This window comes from Mus musculus, chromosome 10 (assembly GCF_000001635.26).
Source record: "Mus musculus strain C57BL/6J chromosome 10, GRCm38.p6 C57BL/6J".
In the NCBI taxonomy this organism is placed as follows: Eukaryota; Metazoa; Chordata; class Mammalia; order Rodentia; family Muridae; genus Mus; species Mus musculus.
The window spans coordinates 72306098-72314508 of record NC_000076.6 but is presented as its reverse complement, the minus strand read 5'-3'; the positions used below and the strand labels follow the sequence as shown (position 1 = coordinate 72314508).

At 38.4% G+C, this 8411-nt stretch overlaps 1 pseudogene; it reads right to left on the bottom strand.

Moving 5' to 3' along the window:
- Positions 1-2470: 2470 nt before the first annotated feature.
- On the bottom strand, positions 2471-5308 carry Gm9923 (predicted pseudogene 9923; annotated as a pseudogene).

Genomic DNA, 8411 nt, shown 5'->3' with positions numbered 1-8411 from the left:
TAGATAAACACATCCTTCATAATTTTGATAACTTGCTATTTTTTATCTTAAAATAATGTAAACGTTTTCTTAGTTATAAATTGTAACATGTTTAACTGGGACAAAGTTGACTTAAGATGGTTCTTGAAAAAGATGTTCAGAGGAATAACTCTTTGTATAATTAAAATCAATTGAAATGCTCAATAATAATAATAATACTTTTAATAAATAATTATTGAAAAAAGTGGGATAATTTTCAGTAGTAAACACCCCAACAGTGCAAAAGAAGTCAGTTGTAAAGGCAACCCACTAGGAAGCTAATTTCTTTTTTTTTTTTTTTTTTTTCTTTCAATGTAGCTTTTATAAAAATGTATATATACACTCAAAATGTGACAAGTTTCCATAGCATGAAAATTAGTTGCACAATTACAGAGTCTTATGCAGTTATAGGTACAAATATAAAAACTATCATAGAAATCCCTACTAATTCTTCCCTTTCTATCCAATATTATCTTTGCTTACACACTCATTTTATAAACAAATACATGTATATACACATACACATATACATTTGTGAACATAAGAGAAAGCTGATGATACATAACTCATTTTCAATATATAATGATCCAAACACAAGCTGTTCGAGGCCAATCTAGAAGACAGCAGACATTTTACAAACATGTTCTTTTTCTCTGCACTGTATTCTCTGAAGTGCTTCCTTTTCTAGTCACAACCCTTCCGTGGTGTCATCACTGGGGTGACAGCCAGATGCACGACAGCCCCATAGCAATATCAACTCTAACAGCTATTGCTATTTCTGAGGAAGGGTAGAAGAAAGGAAGGTCCAAAGCAGAGGGCGCACAGGTGAAAATGCAGGGGGAGCAGAACAGGAAAGGCCGGGCACAGCCAGAGCCTGAGCAGAAAGGATGCGTGGTTCTAGACAATTCCAAGAACCACGAACTTTACAGTGAAAAGGACAAAATGCCCACGAACACAACAGAGCTTTAAAGATCGAAGAGAACAAAGAGCAACAGGCATCATTCTGAACATCTTTTCCATCATTTAGAAGTAGTTTACTGTATTCCTATGTAAATGGAGGCATCTGATCATAGCACAAAGATGCCTCTGCGTGTCAACGTGGATGTTTGAAGTAGGAAACAAAGGTAACCCTAACACATTCAACATCCCTGTGTTCCCAGACAGCAGCAGCTGTACACACAGCTGTAAGCATAGTCACAATGCCTATTACCAATGAGCACACCCTGCTCTGTGCCAGGGACCATGGCAAGGGGGACAGACAGCAGGGAGACTCTCAGCTTCACTCTGAGTCTCAGAAACTGTGACATTCCCAGTCAGAAGGGCAAGACCTTGTTAAGCACAGGCCAGACAGGTTAGGAGCCAAGTGTAAAGAAAGAGGAAGGCTAGGAAGTTATTTTTTAGAAGAAATTATATATATGTAAAATATATATCATGTAAATGTAATATATATATATATCTTTTCTGCACGTGAAAAAAACTCTAAGTGGTAGTTTCAATCCTAATCAGCTAACAAGTACACACAGCCCACCTAAGTACAGTTTACAACATATTGTTTCTCTTCTTAAAAACTACTCTATCATAAAAAGTAAAATAATACTATTATACTCTTTAGTATGGATCAAGTGGAAATTGAATATGAATATTTGAATATTTGACTTTGTGTGAAAAGAGAATCACTTACATAGGGCTTAATCTATGAGGAGTACTACGCGTTACAAACTCTCAGAATACATTCAACTCTAAACTGGACACTACCTGCACATAAATCTAGTTGGTAAGTCATCTAAATAGTTGGGCTACTAAACCACTAGAGGTAGAAGACTAGAAAACCAAAGACAGTGGCTAAGGGTAACCCAAATTTTAATGCTAATCCTAAAATGCATGCTGTGGTTTTTATAATCTCCTAAACATTAGAAATAATGAAATAATAGTTACAAGCACATTGTGGGACTTGTATTGTGGCTCAGTAAAATACTGAATGTGGCAGTATCATGTACAACTGAAACTACTGGAAAAATCAATCTGAATATAAACACATACACAGAGACACACACACACATATGCACGCACACACACACACAAGTAGTGAAGTAGCTGCCAGGAAAAAAAAATGTTTAGTGGGCAGCTACTCAATATTTACGAAGAAATAACATTATGCATGGAATATTAACACTATTGTTTATCATTCTAGGCAAAAGACAACTATCCCTGATTAGTAACTTGTCCTTGATATTTCTGATTATTAGAAATTAACTTGGTCTGATATATTTGACATCAAAATTGTTTACTCCACAATTCTCCAGGAGAAGCAGACATATGTATCACTTGATACATTAAGTATCATCTAGAGAATACATTCCCAAGGGCCTCCCTCAGAAACCTAGTCAGCCAGTCTGAAAAGCAGCAACAGTTAACTACGTTTAGAAAATATTCTCTGGTGACTCCTAACTAGCTGAGGACCCACAGTGTAGAAGTGTCCTTATTCTACTGAGCACAGCACTCTCACGGCTCGGCCGCTGGGGAACTTGGGGAGTGCTGGGCACACAGCCACCAGGAACAAGAAGAAAGGATCCATGTCTCATTATTCACTCTACAGCAACTGTCAGAGATCTGGTAAAACTATTTAAATAACATGCAAACATACTTCCAAATACATTCTATATGTTTATTTTAAAGAGGATACCTTAAAGCCTAAAAAATATATATTGTATAAAAATAATGTATGTATTAATCCAATTCCAATATATACATGGTCCCTTAAAAGATTTTCATCATCAAAAAAATCACCTTAACCATATTTCATAGTGCTTGCAAAAGTCAAGAATTTTAAGTTTTTCTAATAGGAAAGTTTCAGTAGTCACCTAAGTAAAATAATAAAACAGGAATGATACAAATAATAGCTGAAAGTACAAGCATGTCTCAGCTGTGCTCTATATCCTGAGAACAATCTTCATACTATGACAATCCTAAGTAGTTGCACTTTCATTTAAGAAAAAAAAGGACAAAAAATATTTCATAGAAAAAAACTTCAGAAAGTTGGATATCAAATGAAGTATCTGAGGTCCAAGTCACAATATCATGTTTCTATCTGCACACTGTAAACATACACTCTTATGAGCTAGCAATTTAAATGAAACCAGTCATTACTCCAAGACATCGGGAAAAAATTCTCAGTGCAAAAAAATCCTTGACTTAAGTTGTTATACTGGACGGACTTAAGACAATTTTAATAAAAAATCACAATTAGAATTCCATAATATAAAATGATCCTACAAAACCTTTACATTGCGATTAAAAAGCTTACAACAGTAGCCAAGTTTCCCTTCTGTCCCTATTCTCTAGTAAACGCCTTCTTTTGATTAGCTTTTACAACGTCATCAGGAGATGCTGATTTGAAGTCAAATGGCGTTATTGCTGCAAGAGGACTTATTTCTTTGTCCGATACATCTTGAACTTGTCTGCTATAAAGGAAAGTCTTGTAGAGTTCAAGAGTGCGCCTCTTGCAGCTTTTCAGTGGGTAACGAAGACACAGCGTTGACGCGAAAGCTGAAGGCCTAGCAGCAAGGGCCTTGGTCCACGGCAGAGACAGAGGAGCTTTCCTAGCAAGGGAGGCTCTTTTGGGTTTCATACTATCCTTAGTAGAATTGGAAGGTTTCCCTAACTTTGAACTCAGAACTTTAGTGTCTGGTGTTACAGCAACTGATGGGTCAACTACAGGCTTTGGGACAAACTCTGGAGTTTTTATCAAGACACTAAGATCAATATTTGAATCAACTTCAGGGCTCCTCATAGTTTCAGATAAACTAAACTCAAAGGAATCTCTGTTAATCTGAGAATTGTCTAGTCCAATCGTTTTTGCAATCAAATCAGAAAGGGATAAATTCTCCAGGTCTCTCGTGGGGGCAGCTTTACAAAATGCCAAAGATGACAGAGATCCTGTTAACTCTGATACTCCGTTAGCAGACTGCGAGCGGTTTGCCAGTTGTGACAGGGGAAGGGAACCCAAGCTGGCAGGTGACTGGTTACACAGGTCAGACAAAGTAAAGCACTGGCCAGAGCTGCTTCCTCTGTGTTCCTCAAACAGCTCAGCTAGGGATGGACTTTCACGCTGGGAAAATGGTAAACTGTTAGTTTTTACAATATTATTCTTGGCACTTTGTTCAACTTCAGTGTTTATACTGGAATTATTTTCCACTGGGCTAGATAACAGCAGTGGATTACTTAAGCTTGCTGAGACGTTCTGCACGGGAGTACTTTGAAAATCAGGTAGTGAGCTGCTCCGAATTCCCAAAGAACCACTAGTTACTACGTCCTCCCTCACTAGGGACTCTAAGTCTCGTATCCCTTTGAAAGTAAAATCCTCTTCAGGAGCACACGCAGATGCAGGAGGTCTTACCACATCAGCACCTAGGCTCTTAAGAAGCTCACTCTGCCCGCTGTCTGAGGGTGGCAGTCTGGCTGACAGCTGGCGTGCACAAGAATCTCTTGGCGTATCATGAATCAGGTGAGCTAGAGCCAGCTCTTTTGTTAACTTACATGATTCTAGTTCCTTTTCACTTTGGGGTCTGTCATGTTTCTCTTTTCTATGAAGTAAATAGTGACGTGGCTCAAGTGAAGAACTATGGGATCCATATTCTGCTATTGAGCTACAACAATCAAAAGGTTTGCTACTGCTATCCAAATGATTTTCTGATTGAAGATAAGAATGGTGAACATTTTGGGGTGAAACTCCAAAGGAAGAAAATAAGACTCCTTTTGAAGGCTGTCCTGCACACACTGCTCGCTCACTCTTCTCCTTCCAAGGCTGCACACCATCTTGTTCCAGAACCACGGACAAAGCCTTCTGCACATCAAATTTGTGTTTCAGAATTGCCTCAGTCAGTATGTCATCAGGCACAGCGTCCCCCAGTACCTCTCTCATGTGATCAAGGCATGAATACAGGCGAGCTTGGTCAATTTCACTTAATTGGTGATTCAAAAGAGAATTAGAAGACTCTCTCAGATCTTCATAGCCATATTCTTCTTCAGGGTTGTCACGGCGTGAGTAAATGAACTGAGCGGCTGTTGATGGTGAGATACAGTAGTCATCCTCCACAGACTGCCCATACAGATCATCATCTTCAAAATCTTCATCGTAGTTATATCCCCGGACGTTCCGATGCCGGGCCATCGCGCACAGACGGCGCCTGCCGCCGTCCCTTCCAGAAAAACTCGGCTCAGAAACCGACGAGGCGCAGACCGCGGGCGGAACACCTCTGCCGCGCCATCTTGTCTTCCGCCAGGCCTCTGCCGGAAGCTAATTTCTTTAGAAGATGTATTCATTGAGCAGAGAAGGCAGAAGGAAACCACAGACTGCAGTGTCTTGGCAGTTTATGAACAATAAATCCCTCTGCATTTGAATAGCCTTCCAAAGCATTACCACAATGTAAGTAGAACCCCACCATCATATCCTGAGAATACACTTTGCTGGTCACTCAAAGGAATGGTGACTGAAGACAAAGGCTTATACCATTTGAAACTAATTTCTTTTCCTTCCTTCCTTTCCTCCCTCTCTCCTCCCCTCCCTCCCTTCCTCCCTCCCTCCCTCTTTCCCTGCTTCCTTCCTTCCTTCCTTCCTTCCTTCCTTCCTTCTTCCCCCTTCCTTCCTTTTTTCTCTTTCCTTTGCTTTTGAGACAAAGGTTCTCTCTCCTTACCTGGCCATGTAGACCAGGAAGGCTTGAACCCAGAGATTCCTGCCTCTGGCTCCAGAGTACGGAGATTTAAGACAAGGGCCTGTTAAACATACTGAAAGCTTAATAGGCATGGAGGTAGTAGGCATAGAACTGTAATAACAGTAAATACTACGGAAAGGAAAACAAACTTGTGCCACAAATTTCTCAACTCATATACTAGCTATTACTAAATATGTAAATAAATAATGTACTGGGTATAACATATTTTAGATGTAGAAAATGTCTTCCAAGCACAGAGCTTTTAAGAGAGGGAATGAAGTTTCACCCTTTCTTTTTCTTACATGAATTTTGAAGGATACATGAAATCAAAATGATAAATGCTTTTTTATTAGATATTTTCTTTATATACATTTCAAATGCTATCCCTCCACCCTGCTCCCCTACCCACCCACTCCCACTTCTTGGCCCTGGCATTCCCTTGTACTGGTGCATATAAAGTTTGCAATACCAAGGGGCCTCTCTTCCCAGTGAAGGTCGACTAGACCATCTTCTGCTACATATACAACTAGAGGTATGAGCTCTGGGGGTACTGGTTAGTTCATATTTTTGTTGCACCTATAGGGTTGCAGACCCTTCAGCTCCTTGGGTGCTTTCTCTAGCTCCTCCATTGGGGGGCCCTGTGCTCCATCTTATAGATGACTGTGAGCATCCACTTCTGTATTTGCCAGGCACTGGCATAGCCTCATATGAGACAGCTATACCAGGGTCCCTTCAGCAAAATCTTTCTGGCATATGCCATAGTGTCTGGGTTTGGTGGCTGATTATGGGATGAATCCCCAGGTGGGGTAGTCTCTGGATAGTCCATCCTTTCGTCTTAGCTCCAAACGTTGTCTCTGTAACTCCTTTCATGGGTATTTTGTTCCCTATTCTAAGGAGGAATGAAGTATCCATTAGTCTTCCCTCTTCTTGATTTTTTTGTGTTTTGCAAATTGTATCTTGGGTGTTCTATGTTTCTGGGCTAATATCCACTTATCAGTGAGTGCATAGCTAATGACTTCTTCTGTGATTGGGTTATCTCATTAAGGATGATATCCTCCAGATATATACAGAGAAAAGATTTATAACTGCAAAGGCCATTTGCCCCTGCAAACTTATGTGTTAGGTATCCAGGAGAACTCCGCACTTTGCTTCTAGCTTTCACAAAGCTCACACTTTCTTTCTACAATGACTGCCCCACTGGGTGATCTCTTCATTGTTGACTAACAGGAAAACACCCTTCAGAGTTGATATGTGACATTCTGTGAATTTCTATTCAACAGCACACTACATAATACTCAAATTCCCGAAGCAATTCGAAGACCTGCTGTCCAAGATTAACACCATCAAGGATGCCATAAAGTAGTAAGGAATCTACTTGTGCATTCTTCGAGACATGTGAAGCCTGGGGCTTTCTTATCTCTCCAACCTGGCAAATAAAGACATGGGGCTGAAAAGCATCTTCAGCCCCCTTTCCCTCACTAAGGTCACTCTGTGAAACATGAACTATTACCAAACTGAGAACATAAGTGACTTTGTGAAGTCATTTCATCATGCACAAATGTGCAGGATTGAGGAATAAAAACTCTGGATTCTTCATTGCTGCTCCAAGGTTCATGATCTGAGATATTACTGCTCCACACGGAACTCTCAAATATTTTCTGGCATTTATTTTATGAATTTTATGTGGCTCAATCCCTGGAAGAAGATAACATTAATCCACCTTATGAAATATAGATTAAATTTAAGTTTCTTACTAATATAATTTTTATTTCACATTTAGGAATATATAAATCCAGATCAAATATAGGATTGCTGCTTAGAAAAACACCTATATTTTCATAAATTTAAAATAACATTTTAATAGGCAGAATGGTGCATATCTTTAAATGCAAAATTGAGATGGCTGAGGCAGGTGAATCTGTGTGAGTTCAATACATTCACAGGTGAATTTTGAGGCTGTTCAGATCTATGGAGTGAGACTCTGAAATTAACAAACTAATATTAAAAATTATCTCCAACATATAAATTTTACCTAAAAGACCTGGAAACAAAAATATAAGAGACTTAGAAAAGAGAAAATTCAAATCAGATTTAAGTAGATGTGAAGAAGTCAATTCTAACAGTGCAAGCTACATTCTTATGTATTTAAGTATATAATATAGAGCTAAGCATATATATGTTATGTGTTTGTGTGTATGTATGTATGTATGTGTGTGTGCATGAGATTACAGAAGCCTATAATTTGTTTTTCCAAACTATGGGGGTAAATATTAAGGAAGTCATATGGTAGATTAAATATTTGATTATATAAATGCTTAAATTATTCATATAAATATTTAAGTATAATAAATATATAAATATTTGACTGTATACATACTTAAATAAACAACACATATAATCATGTTTAACCAGTTTATTTTCTTACTAAAAGCAAAAGAACAAAGAAAAATTAAAAATTAAAATAGCCTTTATATACTGTTTAATATATGTTAGAATAAAACTATGCACTGTTTGAAATATACTTTAACTTTACAATTACCATTTGTCTGCCAGGATCCACAAGTCTCTTCTCATTATCACAGACTCTTACTAATAAATACATTATTGAGTGTTCCTCAGTAATGAAAACCAGGCAGTCCAAGGATATATTTAAGTGCCAGCGATTTTTTGGAAGAGGAGTCC